Consider the following 15,689-nt stretch of genomic DNA (forward strand, 5'->3'; position numbering starts at 1 on the left):
TGAGTAAGGATGTTTGTTTTCATACTGTATGTTTTCTGTCCCACTAGTGTCAGCTTTTATAGCCACAAGCATACCATAAGTACGTATCTACAAAAATACTGGTCTTCCTGCTTCAGCTTAAACCCTTAATTTCTTTAAACTACAAACTTTTGTGGCAACAGTCTAATGAAGACCTACTGTTGTCAGTGTGAATGTGCCCTTGGAATAACTTCCAATTCTGGGCCAGGCCTTGTTGTCAGACATTACCAATGTGTTTGCACCCATGCTCAAAGTCTTGTAAAAAACCTTCTCTGTAGAGTGCAGGCTGTTCTCTCAGAGTATTGATGGCAATAGCTTTTAGCAAAACGACCACATGAGTCCAATTGCGGTGTCCATATCCTTTCAACACCTGTTGTATTTTTCTCCTTAGGGTTGATTGTAGTACTTTGTCTTCTTAAATGCTTGACTCATAAATTTACAGTGGCCCAGAAGGACTGAAAAGTCTTCTATAGTTTGGATTGAGGAGAAGTTTGTAAAACAAAAGCATTGCTTCATCTGTATCAATTGTATTTTTATGGGCCTTATGTGGGACCATAAACTGCCTTTGTCCTAATTGAAAAGTCTGTCCGTGAACTCAAATCATGTTCTGTTACTTTAGAAACTCTGATAACGGTGTATTTCATGGAGCTTTCACTATTTTTTTCCTGTCTTGTTAAATGCTTTTCATTCTTTCCTCTGCCTCCTGATGTTAGACTTTGCTTTCCTGTCCTTAGCAGACCTGTCCTGTGCTCCGCGGAGCTCTGCCTACCGGGCCTGATATTTGTCGCAGAATGCATTTGCTCACGTATCCATTTCAAGTAAATTAGTGAGGCAGGTCTGGCCCTGGATGATCGGAAATCCTTCAGCAGCTCATGTCCCTTGCTGAGGAACAGTGGAAGGTCAAGTCATCCACCCCAGGCAATCGAGCAGCTGCCCTGTTGCTTGATAGTGGAACTACTTCTAGAGAGAGAGATAGAAAGAGCCGGCTCCAGGCAGTCAGAGATCCACTCTCTTTTGCCTTGCACCTCCCCTGTGATCTCTCTTGCAAACAAAGCAGGTCATTATGTTCAGCTTTACTGGGCAATGATTCAGCAATTAACCATTACAGCAAACATAATTTCACACGATTTTTCTCCAGCAGTCTGTAGAGCCTAGCTAAATGTATGGTAATAAATAACTCCTGCACAAAAGCTTGAAATCAAAAGAAGACTTTTAGTTTCACATTAACATGTTATGTTGGCTTGACCCAAAGGCCATTTATTGCTGTCTAAGAGTGATAACGCACAGTAGAAAATACTGACATAAAAAATGTATAAGCATTAAATTAAAGATGTGGGATGAAAAGCTTGGCTGAAGTTGCAGCCAATGGGATTGGTGCTTCTTTTTTTCCCCCTTTTTGCCTCTCATTTGTTTCTCAATGGCCTTAACATTCTTTGAAATGGATGCTTTACTAACACATTTCATGTAGACATGTGGTGTTTTACTTTCTGGCCTAAATCTTTAAAAGACTGCGGTTACGGCTGACTGTTCTCTCTTGCTTTCTAGCAGTGTTTTACATTTGTATTCCCCAAACTATATAAACTTGAGAAAATAAAGTTACATTAGACTAAATATATTCAAACATTGTTAAAGAAACCAATTTGAGACAATCTGAGATTTGTAAAATCCTGCATTGTTCTACTAGAAGCAGGAATGGGATGAGGGGTAGGGCTGCCACGATTAGTCGACTAGTCACGATTACGTCGACTACCAAAATCGGCGACGACTAATTTAATAGTTGACGCGTCGTTTGAAGCTTTGTAAGATCCTGAAAGACGCAGGAATAAGCAGTAGAAGTGTAATAATAGACTGAAACAGAAGATGGCAGCAGTACACGTACAAGGATGCCAGCTGCCGTGAAACCCCAAAGAAGAAGAAGCTGTCTTCTTCTTCCTCTTCTTTGGGGTACACAGCGGTATCCTAGCTGTGTACTTCAGGGGCCGCATTTGTAAGCCGATTACGTTACTGCGACGTACATTATTTTCAGGCGAGAATGTTGCTGTGTAAACTTCAAATATCTGCTCACTTTATCAAGACATCACATATTTGCATAAGTGCTGATTTACGAATAAATTCTTTACAAATCCTACCATGTGGATTCATGGATTTTTTTTTCACATTCTGTCTCTCACAGTTGAAGTGTACCTCTGATGCAAATTACTGACCTCTGTCATCATTTTAAGTGGGGGAACTTGCACAATCGGTGGCTGACTAAATACTTTTTTGCCCCACTGTATAAGTCACTTAGATAACTTACAAATGTTATTGTTTTTTCAGTGTTTTATTTGTTCCTGAGTAAATCAGATTAAAGTTATAGTTTTCTCACAGCTGAATAAACGTCAAACAGAAAACTGATTAAACAGAAGTGTGAGATGGCAGAGTATTTACTCCAGTGTCCTGTTATATTTTAGATAGCAAGGAGCAGATGGCTGAGTTTATTAAACTCAACCGAGACAATCTGCTTAATAAACTATCATCTTGTCTTCATTTTTAGTTAGCACATACCTTAAATACTTCAAGTTGTAAGCTAATGATAGTTATATAAGAGCAGATGCATGCTGGTGCAATAAGCTGTGTTTTACGTCCAATGCTCGATTAGTCAACTAATCACAAAAATAATCGGTGACTAGTCGACTATCAAAATAATCATTTGTGGCAGTCCTAATGACGGGTAGACTGTGATCAAAGCGGGATGAACAATGAACGGCATTTAAATGATGGTTATCTGCTACCACAGAGTCCGAAGAGTGCTAAGGAAATATCCCCCACACAGTTTTACCACCAGAACCATCACCCTGAACCTTTGATACAAGGCTGGTCGCTATCAGGTATTTACATCAAATTCAGATCATACTGTTCAAACGTGACAGCAAAAATCAACTCATCCAACCAGCCAACATTTTCTGATCTTCTGCAGCCCAATTTTGATGAACCTCTGTCAAATGTAGAGTGGTACCTGGTGTGGTCTTCTGCTGCTGTAGCCCATCTGCCTCAAGCTTTGATATGTTGTGCACTCAGAAATGCTCTTCTGCTTATCTTGGTTGTAATGAACTTGTCATGAACTAGTCTGGCCATTCTTCCCTCACCTCTAGCATTAACTCACTGGATGTTTTCTGTTTTTTTGACAATTGTCTGTAAATCCTAGAGATGGTTGTGCATGAAAATCCCAGTAGACCAGTTTCTGACATACACAGACCAGCCCATCTGGCAAACCATGCCACATTCGAAGTCTTTTTTTACTGTACATAGATATAGTTAGTAGTAGTACCTTTTTATCTCTTAATTTTAGCCAAATTTAGTGAATTATTATTTATTTTTAATTTCTAGTCTTATATCTCTTGGAGATATATATTTTTTTATATTCTTATAAATGCACCATGGGTGGCTTGGGGTGAAACGGCATTTCGGTATGCTGTATCCTGTGTATATTGTTGTACTGACAATAAAGACCTTGAATCTTGTATCTTAAAGCCACTTTAATGACCTTTCATCTCCATTCTGATGTTTGGTTCAAACTTGAGCAGCTCAGCCTAATCATGTACATGCCTCAAAGCATTGAGTTGCTGCATTATTGTGCAGTTGTACAACTGAACCTTACAAAGTGGCCATCAGAATGATAGGGCTCCCTCAGCTAGCTAGCTAAATAGAAAACTAAACTGTTAATTGGGCAAAAAAAGAGTGTATAGCCAGCTAAATGCATAAATTATCGTCTAGCTGGATTTTCGGGGTTATTTTCTTTTCACTTTGTCTTCCCTTCCTGTTACATTACCAAATGTGCAAGAAAAATTGTAAGTTGTTGTAAAGTTAGAAAAAGACAAAAAACCAAGAAGAAACATTTCAGAGGTCTTAAATGAATGCCACTTTTATGTAAATGTAAACTGGTCTATCTCTCTATATTTTTTCTTTTTTTTTTCTTTTTTCAATTTCATAACCCTGACATTAGTTCCCATTAATTCTGTGTGCAGTCTGTATGCATTGGTCTTCACCGGTATTCTGTTCAGAGTCGACAACTACAGCACAGAGTACTCTATTGGAAAAAGTCATTTTGAATATGCCTGCACGTACAAACTCTGTACTTTATAATCAACTCTATTCAGGCAGAATCCTTGTTATTAAAATCCCGTCATTACTGATATGCAGGGGGTTTTGACATTGAATCAGAAAAGCTTGATAAAAAGGGTGATTTTGATAACGAATCTCCGCCGTCGAGGTTATTTGGTTTGTCTTTGTCGGAACCCGCCCTCCTTACCCAGTTGCTTATCTTCTGTCTTAGGAGACGAGAAGTTTTAATGAGTTATTTTATTGCCTGCTTCGAGGAAGTATCCCCCTGCTAGCAATCTCACCTTTAATATTTCAAATCATCCTCAGCTCACCCTCACACAAAAGAATACTCTGTGGGTATAAGCAGCTTATCGGGACTACCTTTACCTCTATAATTACCTCTTAAATCAGCTTGTGATCTAGGCTGATCTGTCCCATCTTCAAAACTTCAGGCGAAATGGCTGACTTTTAAATTGAATGGTATAGATCTGTTTTGACTCTTGCTTCTGGGACGCAGACAGAAATGTGTTTGCTCACTTTACTTTTTCCATTCTCTTATGTTTTCATTTTTTTCATTTTTTTTTCTTTTTTGAGGCTGGTTGTTGTTGCTGCTCGGAGGGATTTGTCAAGTAGAGTATGATTGTCAACACCTATAAAAGAAGATCCAGTTCCTCCCTGGGCATCAGCGGGCCCACCTCCGGGTCTTAAACTTTCATTGTTGTTCACTTTTTATTTGTCTCTTTACAGCACTGGCACACACTATACAAATGTCAAACACCTCTTCAGTGTGTGGCATATGTTCATAAACTCTCTGTATTTAAATTTCCCCTGGGCACAAGTGCGCTACCTGTCAAAAAAAACTTTTTTAGCATAACCATCTATTCTTCTCCTGGCTGGGTAAGAGAGCACCCCACCAAGCTCCACTTCTATCTCAGTGCCACCATGCACCGCTGGTCCTATTAGAAACCCAAGGGCATGGCTAACAGAGCACAGAGGCACAGGCAGTGACAAATTCACAACAAAGCTTTTCTGTGAGGAATGAAACAAGCATGGAGGTTGAAGGAATGAGGGGCAAGTGAGGGAGAAAAAGAGAGAGACCTGGTGTGATGAAAGGACATGTGGCCCACTGTGACAAATGTTCTCCCAACTTGTGATTTATCATGGTCTAGAGACTAAGAGAGCAACGCAGGCAGCAGCTACAGCTCAACCACTGCAGTTACAAATAACTTCTCTGTATTATTTATTTATTTATTTATGTTTTGCTTTTGCTTGCTCTTTTTTACTAATTTATTTATTTATCTGAGTATATAAAATGGTTTTATCATCACATTTTAACACGGGTCACTCTTTTTCTTAAAGCCTTGAGCTATTTTGTGGGAAACTTTATATTATCGTAATGCCCTGTGGGACAAAGGCATTGTTTACATTATTTTGGACTCACAGCTCTATTTCTCATTCAGGCAGAAACTGCTGAAGCGCACAGTTCGCTAGCTTATTGTTTATTGAATAAGCTTTAATAGAGCACACTGACATAGCACTTCAGAAGTTTGCATAGAATTAAGAGGCGGGCTGCGTATGCGTGTGTGAGAAAGGCTTTTTTTTTTTCAGAAAAATGTGCCACTTTGTCCAGTTTTTTGCAAGCCTTTATGGCTTTATGGCCCAAAACTGAAGCAGTTATGAGCATATTTGTGTTCCTTAAGAGAATGGTTAAACCAAAAAGGTGTTGCATTTCCTTTGATTGATACTGTTTTTCAGAGTAGATCTGTTGCTATTATTTAGAAAGGAAAAGAGTGGTAATTGAAAAATGTTAAGAGAAAAATCAATTTGGTATAACAGAAACATTATTTCTTTTGGGTTTTTTTTTGGTTTTTTTACCTTTTTGTGATTTCTTGTTTGAGTCTGAATCCAAATATTGGAAACATTTACAGTAAATATCAGACCCTATTGAGCTTCAGTTTGGTTTGTGGTGTCACTGAGGGTGTATTTTTTTAAATAAAAGTCTCAGAAATATTATTTCATTTAGAGGAAAAGAAGATCCAGCTTTAATAGGAATGATGTTTTTTGTAGCACAAATGAATGAAAAGGCACTGTAATTATTATATGCTTACACATGAGTCAGAATGACTCGCTCTTTCAAGAGAATCATGTCCTTTTTTATGACTCTAGCTTTTGCTTTCTTCTTCGTGTTCAGTTAGTTTATCATGGAGAACAACATGTTCCATCTGAGGAAATTACAGGGTGTACTGAGGTCATTGCTGATTACTCCAATTTCTCTGCTACTCTCCACACACTTTGCACAAAAGCTAGTCCATCTAAAAACAATGTCAGTTTGATAGCAAAGCTGCATTTATTCTGTGAGTTATTGTACTGAAGAAAAAACAAAGATCCACTCGTGTTTGACTTGAATATCTAATTTATGCTTGTTTGCATTCCACAAAATACAATCAAATATTTCTTCAGGATGACAACCACCCCATGCGTACTGCCAAGTTATAAGTCATTTAATCAGTCGGAGATTACATGGAGACACAAAAGATAATGAGACAGCCTAAATCCACAGAAGACCCCGAATGAGTTCTTCGTAACGCTTGGAACAGCGTTCCTGCCAATAATCTTGAAAACTGTACACAGTCATGAATTCTAATTAGTAATACTTAAATAAGACTTAAAAAAAAAAAGCGTGTGCAGAAAATAACTGAATTTTGTTCTAAAAAGTGCTCAAGGTAGTACATGATAGAGCCCAATGCATGTTGGATTTTTCAGTTTGATACTGATATTTAGTGAAATGAAATTCCAACATATGTCAACCGATACTTTTGTGTCTTTCAGATGCATGTATTATAAAATGATTTACCTAACATGTTTATTGGAGTTATTTATCCACTCATTTATGATCTATCTATCTCTGCTTGTTGTTGCATTTTTGGACAAACTGCAACATTAACAATTACAATGTGGTTTAATGCGTTTGTGCTGTTTCATCTTTACTTTTAATTTTCATTCATTGGTCTTTATAAATCCTGATACCTGTACAGCAAATAGCTAATCAGTCAGGCTGTAGTAAGCTTACAATTAAGATAAGGTACTCCTATCCTGCTTCATACAACTAAATAACTTCAAGTGGCACATTTGTCTACTTTTATTATTTACTTTGTTCTCTGTGTTTTTATAAAAGCGTTGCCGATTAGAATGTTGCCTGTGTCGAGGGTAAGTGTAATAAGTTAAAGCTTGAAAGCTTTTCAGTCAATAATTTGTGTTTTTCCTGTTTAATTTAGTTCTTTGTTAATTTATTGTGCAGAACCAGGCTCAGGGAGGGGCGCCCGTATGCTGCGACCAGTTGGGGTGAGGGGCAAGTGTTATACTTTCACGCATGCTAAAACAAAAAGCAGAAATCAGATTGCGTTGCTTAAAACAATTTTTAAAGTGCATATGAAGAAAAGCTAATACACCCTTACAGGCACACAAAATATATCTTAGATTTCTATTTTAAGTTACTTGACAACTGATAAATAGGAGTGCAATTTCTTCCGAAAGTGTCCCCACTTTACTTCAAAAACTTTACACAATTTTAGTTTCTTTACTCCCTTCTTTGCTTTTGAAAACTGTCCGCCGGTAGTCCACGAAACAGTTCAGTGCTGCAATTGCAAATAATGAGTGGTAATTTTAAAGAAACTGCCATGCAAGAATGAATCCTTTCCAGTCAAATCAATTTATAATAATGATAGGACACTGATGACATTTGATGCTTGTTCGAGATCATTTCCTCAAAGGCTGGGACTGTAACTTCTCTGGTGAAAAAAAAGCAGGAGAAAGCTATTGTGCTGGTATTTTTCTCTCCAGGTTCCCACTTCCTGGAGAAAGGAGTCCTGGATGTGGCTGTGAAATGCGCTGTCGGAGCTGTCCATTAAGTGGTGCTGAAATCTATTTCAGCACATAGAGGCTTTTGATGGCGTCTGGATCAGTGCTGGGAGCTGTCCTTTTGCCTGGTGCTGAAGTGTGTTATAGTGTGGTGGCTTTTTTTAACAGACCTCTAAATGTGTTAGCACAGGTGCTGGTAGTGTGTTGTTACTCTGCGTGTAGCAGAAAGTGTTGGTTCTTGAAAATGTGAAATGATGTGCTGCTGAAGAAGCACTTGCTATCACCTGAAAGAGCAAGTGAAAAAGTGCTAATCACAGCTGTTTTGAGAGTGTATGTATGTATGAATGTATGTCTGTATGGATGGATGTTAGAAAGTTATTCAGAGTCAGATCAGTTTTCCAATCATGCAAAACACAAGGCACTGATTTAAAGCAATCCTGAGGGAGCCCATTGCAATGCATTAGAAAACCGCTTCTTTCATGACAGTGTAAGCTTTCAAAAACAAGATGATGTCCATGCTGCACCTGCTAGACTATGCTATTAGCATATATTAGCTCTGTGTGGAAAAGACAGGACAGTGAAGCAGAGTAACTTTAACAAGGACATAGAAACGCAATTGCATGGCCAAGGAACGAAACTAATGAAAGCCCACTTTATTATTACAGGAAGTGCAGACACAGAAAAGTATTTTCCTGAACCTCCGACCTTTGGCCTGACCTGGAAAAGAAGCGTATAATAGTTTGGCAGGTTTGGTTATGGCAATAAAATTTTAATTTTGCTGTCTTTGGAGTGATTTTCAGAAACCGTGTTAGATGCAGGTTAGCAAGCGACACAGCTTCTAGCACTTGTGATCCATTCTCAAGGTGGTTTAGCCAGTAGACCTGCCATTAGGGATGGGTATCGTTTAGGTTTTATCCGATACCGGTGCCAAACCGGTACTTTTGAAACGGTGCCGGTGCTTAAATGGTGCTCAAAACAGTGCTTAAAGAATGGAGAACACAAAATTGGTCCAAAAACCTCTCATGTTCAGCTGTTTTTTTGTAAAAAGATAACAATGTTAGCCTTTTCTGCAGCTATAGGGGATTTATGGCATCACTCTTGGCTGGAAACAGTGCTTAAACAATAGAAAAAACACAAACTTTGTCCAAAAACCTCTCATGTTTAACTGTTTTCCACTTTTTCTTTGGTCATTTTAGCCATTTTGGCCAGGGTGAAGGGAGTATCTGCCATCAAACAAGAGACAGCCGCATGTAACTATGATGATGTTTGCTAGTTCACCTTACATGCATTAATTTAATAACATGGTTAGCCTACTCAACGTAAATTACACACGAACAACATTAGGCTACTCACGCAGAGAAGAACGGCTGCTGCTGCCGTCATCATCCGTCATCATTTCTGCTACACTGGCAGGGCTAGGGGCCAGGACTCTCCTCTTCGGGTTTTTGGGGGATGCTGCTAACTCCGGGTCCGATAACTGGCACCACACCCGCAGTAGATGTGCACGGTGTGAGGTCTCGCAGCAAGCTATCAAATACGGCGCATTTTTTGGTTTTAAAAAACCCCCACTATGCATCGCCAGGTGTTTCATCGGATTTGAGGTGTTACCTCCTTTGACAGTATCATGGTATCACCTTAAAGCACTGCTCTGCTCTAAAAGAACGTACCTACCTGGACCTGCCTACTATCCTCGGAAACGTAAGATGATTGGCCAGAATCTAAAGTGTATCACAGCTCAGGAAAAAAAGCACCGAAATGTGCGCTGCTTTTTTGGTCTGGTTACTACCGTTTATGTCAGAACCGGTGCCACCGGTTCTGATACCCATCCCTACCTGGCATCATTTAAAGGTTTTATGTGGCTCCAAAAGGGAAGTAAGGATTGGATGAAACATGTTCAAACTTACGGTACTCACTTGAAATAATTGCTTTAAATAAAGTTGCTGCTTGATAGGGGATTTTTAAAAATGTCTAGCTAAAGTCTAATCTGCTTATTTTATTTTATCCACATCAGCAGCAGACTAATCAAAGACAGCAGAAACCTCTGTGTTCAGCAGTGTTTCAATTGATTTTCTCATATGTTCTTTCTTGGTTCTGGACCTCATCTCTGCCTCATGCAATCCAGCCACTTCTTCACTTTAGCTGCGTATTTACATGTGCAGTTTCTCAGTGTGGTTGTGTGTAGATTATTTATACAAGAAATGGTCCATTGCTGTCAAAAGGATGAAGTTGTTTTAAATATCTTTTTCACATTATAGGCTCTGATTATTCTGTAAGTTTCCACATCTCAGTACTACAATGTTTCAGAGTCAACTATTAATAGCAGACCTGTAGTAGATTTACTGCTTCAGGAGCCTTGAGGTAGATATACTTTTTGCCCAAAGTGATGATATAAGCAGCTCATCTGAAGTAGATGAGCTGGAATCAGGCAGTGAATATCATAAATGATCCTACTCTGTAAGTTTAGTTGCTGATATAGCTTGGTCTCTCACCTGAGGGGTTAAAAAAAAAGTGATGATGAAAAGTGAAGATGATGCCGCATGAAGACCCCCATGGTTTCTTGCCTTATTTTAGCAGCAGACAGAATGTACTGTATACAGCAAGTATGCTGATAAGAAAAAGGCTAGAAAAACTCATTCACAACTACAGACGTGCTCATCAGCCCGGTGCTGGAAACAGAGGCATGGTTGTGGAATCTGGCTCTGTTGACATTTCACGCCTGAGTGCTGTGAAGGCTGATGAGTCACACCTGGCATAACCGAATCCTGATGCAAGGCCTCTCCGTCAGGATGATGGGTCCGAGCTATATTTATGTAAGACCTCACATAGGCTCTTTACAAGGAGACGGAGAAGGAGGGGAAAAGATGGAAAAGCAATTATTTATTTCCAGTATCCCAATGCTCGCTGTCATTCGTCAGCCAAATAGGGGTGGAAAAATTGAGGCACACACTCATATCATTCACCACCTGCAGGGAGGCTGAGTACTACTGCAAAATACTATGCATGATTTTTGCAACATCAAAATTTACCTCCACGAAAGAATACTGGAGTCTACAAGGAAACTGATAACTCCCTAATCAAAACAGGTCATGGTGCATGACTTTTGTTTTTCAACTTTTGTATTGTGCTGGTCTATTAGGAAATAAAATAACACTGACAGTTGGTTTTGGTTATATGCACTGACAGAATATGTTCTGGAAGACTGAAACAGGCTATAACTATTTTTTTTTTTTTTTAGACTTGATTTTCGTCACAGATGTGTGTTGGGACACATTTTATGCATGTGGATTTTTGATGCGGGTACGCATAAAATTCGAAGCAATTGGGAACAAAATTTTCAGCATGAGAGTGTGGACACAGCACACCTGGTTTAATTAATCACATGGTTATTTTGCTACATTCAAGACAGTCTCAGTTTCAGTGTCTTTCATAAATGTTCCCTGGACTTCTTTTATGGGCTCTTTAGTGTATTTTTAATACTATCATTTTATCAGCTAGGACAAGACTAATAAAAACATGTCAGCACTCCCTCAGAAATTATATTCTTACCATTGGAATGCAAATTAAAGGAGATGAATGAACTTTATATGAGTCTTTGGATTTCAGTTCAGGGACTTTTAATACAATTGAGCTTGGTTCAGTTGAATCACTGCACAGGCACTCAGTGAGATTTATGTGGGATTTAGCAGGTGGGGAAATCCTTAGATTCATTGTAGCAGGGGCAAGTGACTAACCTGTTTTCTTTGTGGCTAAAACTGTGCGATCAGCTGACCTCTGCTGCTCTGAGCATTATTTTTTGTGACAAGTGAAGCTAAAGAGCATCAACAAAATCAAAATCACTGTCATCTTTGACCTAACAGTGAGGATTGAAGGTAGATACTATGCCATAGCAGTAAACTATCATAACAGAGGGCCTGCTCTTCTTTACCCTGATGGGTTATTCACACACAACCTTGGAATAACACGCAAAAAACCCCCAATGAATTTATTGTTAAATTCACATTGTGAATTAAGCAGGAAAGTTTAATCTAGCCTGCCGGGAATTCTAAAATGAAATGAATTGTACAAACTTTTAATTTCTTCCAGTTTCTCAAATTCATTTCCTAAGCATCACGCTTCATGTGCTGCCACCTCTTTCCATGTGAATGCTCTCATTGATATTAGTGTAGTTTTCATATATGTGCTGACTGCAAAAATCCAAATTCTGTACCAGAACCTTGCAAGCCAGATGGCAAAGTTTCATGTTGAAAACCATTTCAAGCAACACAGTTCATCTTCCTCTGCTTCTGTAGTGCTAGCTAGATGCGGAGGGTAGTCTGAGTATCATGATGAGGAGCTTTTCCATGTGTGCACATGTGAAAGAGTGACAGGAATGAGTGGAGGGAAGGTTGTTGACTGTGGGATGCCACTTTATTAGCTTTATTATGAACAAAACTAACAGATTTATTACTTGTTTCTGGATCGTTCCAGTCCATTATGTGTATGGGTAATTGAAAAAGTTCCAGTTGCCTATATAATGATGTGTCCTACATGATCACAGCCTAACCAGACCCCTATTCTGATGTTTTTGGGCATGTCCTGGGTAGAACCAGGACAACACAGTCTCAGGGCAGTTCATCACATAGTCATAATTGTCAATTTATTGGTGTTTTTGGACCCCAATTTGCAAAGTTTCACACAATTTACCACAAAGTGAGTGCTTTACACCCTCAAAGTGTAAGAAAGTCCATATTTGGAGGATGGACAGCGCTGTGGTGAAGTGAAACATTTCACTGTAAATGTGGCGCACTTTTGTGCAATTCACTTGTATTTCTATTTTTTATTCCTATTTATCCTATTTATCCCCTTCGTATATTTTATTTATATTTGTCTCTGTATTTATATGTGTGTGTGTGTGTGTGTGTGTGTGTGTGTGTGTGTGTGTGTGTGTGTGTGTGTGTGTGTGTGTGTGTGTGTATATATATATAATATTCTGTAACTGTAACTTCTGTCGGTGCTGTGCTTTTTGGAAATCGAATTTCCCAGAGGAACCCACCCGAGGGATTAATAGAGTTCTATCTTATCTTATCTTATCTTATCTTTTTCACTTCAGTTATACTATTTTTTTAAAAGTTATTGATGTCTAATTTTAGAAACTACTTGTTTGGTTTAGAGACTAAAAACTATTGAATTAGATTTAGCAAAATGTCATGATTAGTGTATTTGTTTATATTTAAATACATTAGTATTTTAAAAAATAAGTCTTATCATTTCATAACTTCATGCTAGATTGAGAGAAATTCAATATATATATTAGCTGAAACCATTTAAATACTATGCTGTTTCTTTCTGAGCAGCCAAATAATATGTGAGAGAAGATATAAGCTGGCAACACACTTGTGAACTCATAAGGTCATGCGATCATTTAATAGGAGAGTGATCATGAACTCAGAAGGTTAAAGTGAGAGTAAAAGTAACACACGACCTCTCTCACCTCTCATTTTATCCTCCTGAGCTGAACCAGCTAACACTCTAATCATTAGTGCGCCATGGGGTTATATTGCTGACATGGACAGGGCAGAGGAAGGATCATTATAGACCCATATGTTTCTTCACAATAATGGTGTATGTGGTCATTTTTTGGCTATAGGGACTTTGCCTCGTTCTTTCAACTGTGTCTGCTTGGATGTTATTTCAGCCTTTCAAGCCTTTTCTTAAGCACACATTGAGCTATTTTCTTTCAACAAAAGACGTAATCGGAAACAAAGCAGATTTCCATGAAATGTGCACGATGCCTCTCATGCCCACTGGTGTTACCAGGGATTTAATGCTTTAATTCTCCAAATATCTCCATTTTTAAAAAGCTGTACAGCCAAAGTACTCAAGAAAAACAGAACAAGATAAATAAAAACTGTTTGCTTTGGACAGAGTTTGCCTTGGTCTCTGTTTCTGAAATTAAACTGAAAAAAAGAAAGCTGATATTGAATTCAATTTGTGCAACAATTTTTGGAGGCTTTCTTAAGAAATTACAATCGATTGTCCATGCCCTTGCAGACTGTTCTGAAAAAATGCACATACAATTACAGAATGACGGACTGGAAGTTTGCAGGGTAAACTGGAAAAGCTTCTCTAATAATAGCAATTATTATCTATCTAGTAGCCATTTTTCCTCTAATATTACAAAGTTAGTGTCAGAGTGAAAATAATGCATCAATGTATAGTATTTAAAGGTTGTGGCAAGTATGTATTACTCTGAGGTTTTAATTAGGCAAAGCACTTTCACTTCATCAGGTTGGCTGCTGGCTTTCCATTGGCAGTGAAATGATGAGGCAGAAGTGAGCGGATGGCTCCATTTGTTTAGACAGGTTGGCACTGCCAGTCAGTTAATTCCTAACTTTTCAGGAATGTGTATTTAAACAGAGCCACCCACCCCCCCCAGGAGCATTCATCACCGCCGTCTGGTGTCCATTTGTCAACATCGGAGACGTGAGGTTTGTACGCTCGCTCCTTAACACAGCCACAGCGAGGTAGTGATTGTGTTCTTGGCCGCGGCGGTACAACGACACAGCATCCGTCATCGGCCAATGGGGCTTTGGCCAAAAGTGGCCATCATTAGTCTGGAGCTGATTGATTGGCTGTTGAGAAGTTGTTTCAGTTTCATACATCATCCTGTTGATGGTAAGCACAGGCTGAGTTGCCGGGGAAGGCTTCTAATGTGGTTTGAAGCCACAAGTAGATGAAGCTGTGAACACCGGGTGGCTTTCATTCTTGTTCATGTGTCAGAATTCTGCACACAACCATTAAGTTTTTGTAGCCAACAAATTAGAACCAACAAATTTGAAATGTTTCAAAATTTTGAAAAATGCTGCCAGCTATGAGAGAGTGCATAATGTAGTGCAAATTTTCAGCACTGCACATCTCTCTTCATGGCCTACTGTACACAGCCAGAAGAATGTTGGCCTCTTCTGTTTTTTGTTTGGTCTACCACTCTAATCCAGACTGAAGTGTAGTTTTTAACTTAGTTACTTTAGTTTTTAATAAGTTTTATTTACCCTAAATGATGTTGTGGAATTACATATAAATGGCATGCTACTTCTGGCAGATTTTGTATGTTCGCGTAACGTATATTCAGTTTTCTTCATGTCACTACATGGTGTTACATGACACAGGAAGTGCTTAACAGTTAAAATAAAAGACTAGGATGTCATTATTTCAACTGAAGTGCTTGAAAACATGCATTGTAAAAACACACAAAATGACTTACTGGCATGCTATTCACTGACTATTTCACACACATGTGTCCTCAGGGGGAATTTGAAAATACATGATCCTGTGTAAAATATTAATGAAACAGAATTCAGAAAATTGTTCTGAAACATTATATTAAATTAAAACTCAGAAGTCTGCATGGGCTAATAGTGCAATAGTTTTAGAATAATGTTTCTCAGTATAAGATTGCAAAGAATTTGTGGATTTTATCATGCAGTATGAGGATTATTTAAAAGATTCTGAGAATCTAAAGGGATCCAAGGGACCTGGCTTAAAACTAAATCTTCGTGCTCTCGGGCAGCGCTGAAATAAAAACAGATCCATTGCTCTGGGTGTTTGACTTATTGTGACACAAAAGATATGACAAAAGAGGCACCAAACTCTTGAACAGCTAAAATCCTATATGAAGCAAGAATAGCTTGTTGGCTTTGCAAAGCATAGCAAATGATCTCCTCTGTTAACAAACACTTTGAGATTGCTTTTTAAAG

At 38.6% G+C, this 15,689-nt stretch overlaps 1 protein-coding gene across 4 annotated transcripts in view; it reads left to right on the forward strand.

Annotated features, from left to right (window-relative positions):
- The window catches only part of LOC113029320 (dipeptidyl aminopeptidase-like protein 6), a 261,437-nt gene that overhangs the window by 123,019 nt on the left and 122,729 nt on the right, over positions 1 to 15,689 (forward strand). The gene's annotated exons all lie outside the window — the stretch shown is intronic.

This window comes from Astatotilapia calliptera, chromosome 9 (assembly GCF_900246225.1).
Source record: "Astatotilapia calliptera chromosome 9, fAstCal1.2, whole genome shotgun sequence".
NCBI lineage: Eukaryota > Metazoa > Chordata > Actinopteri > Cichliformes > Cichlidae > Astatotilapia > Astatotilapia calliptera.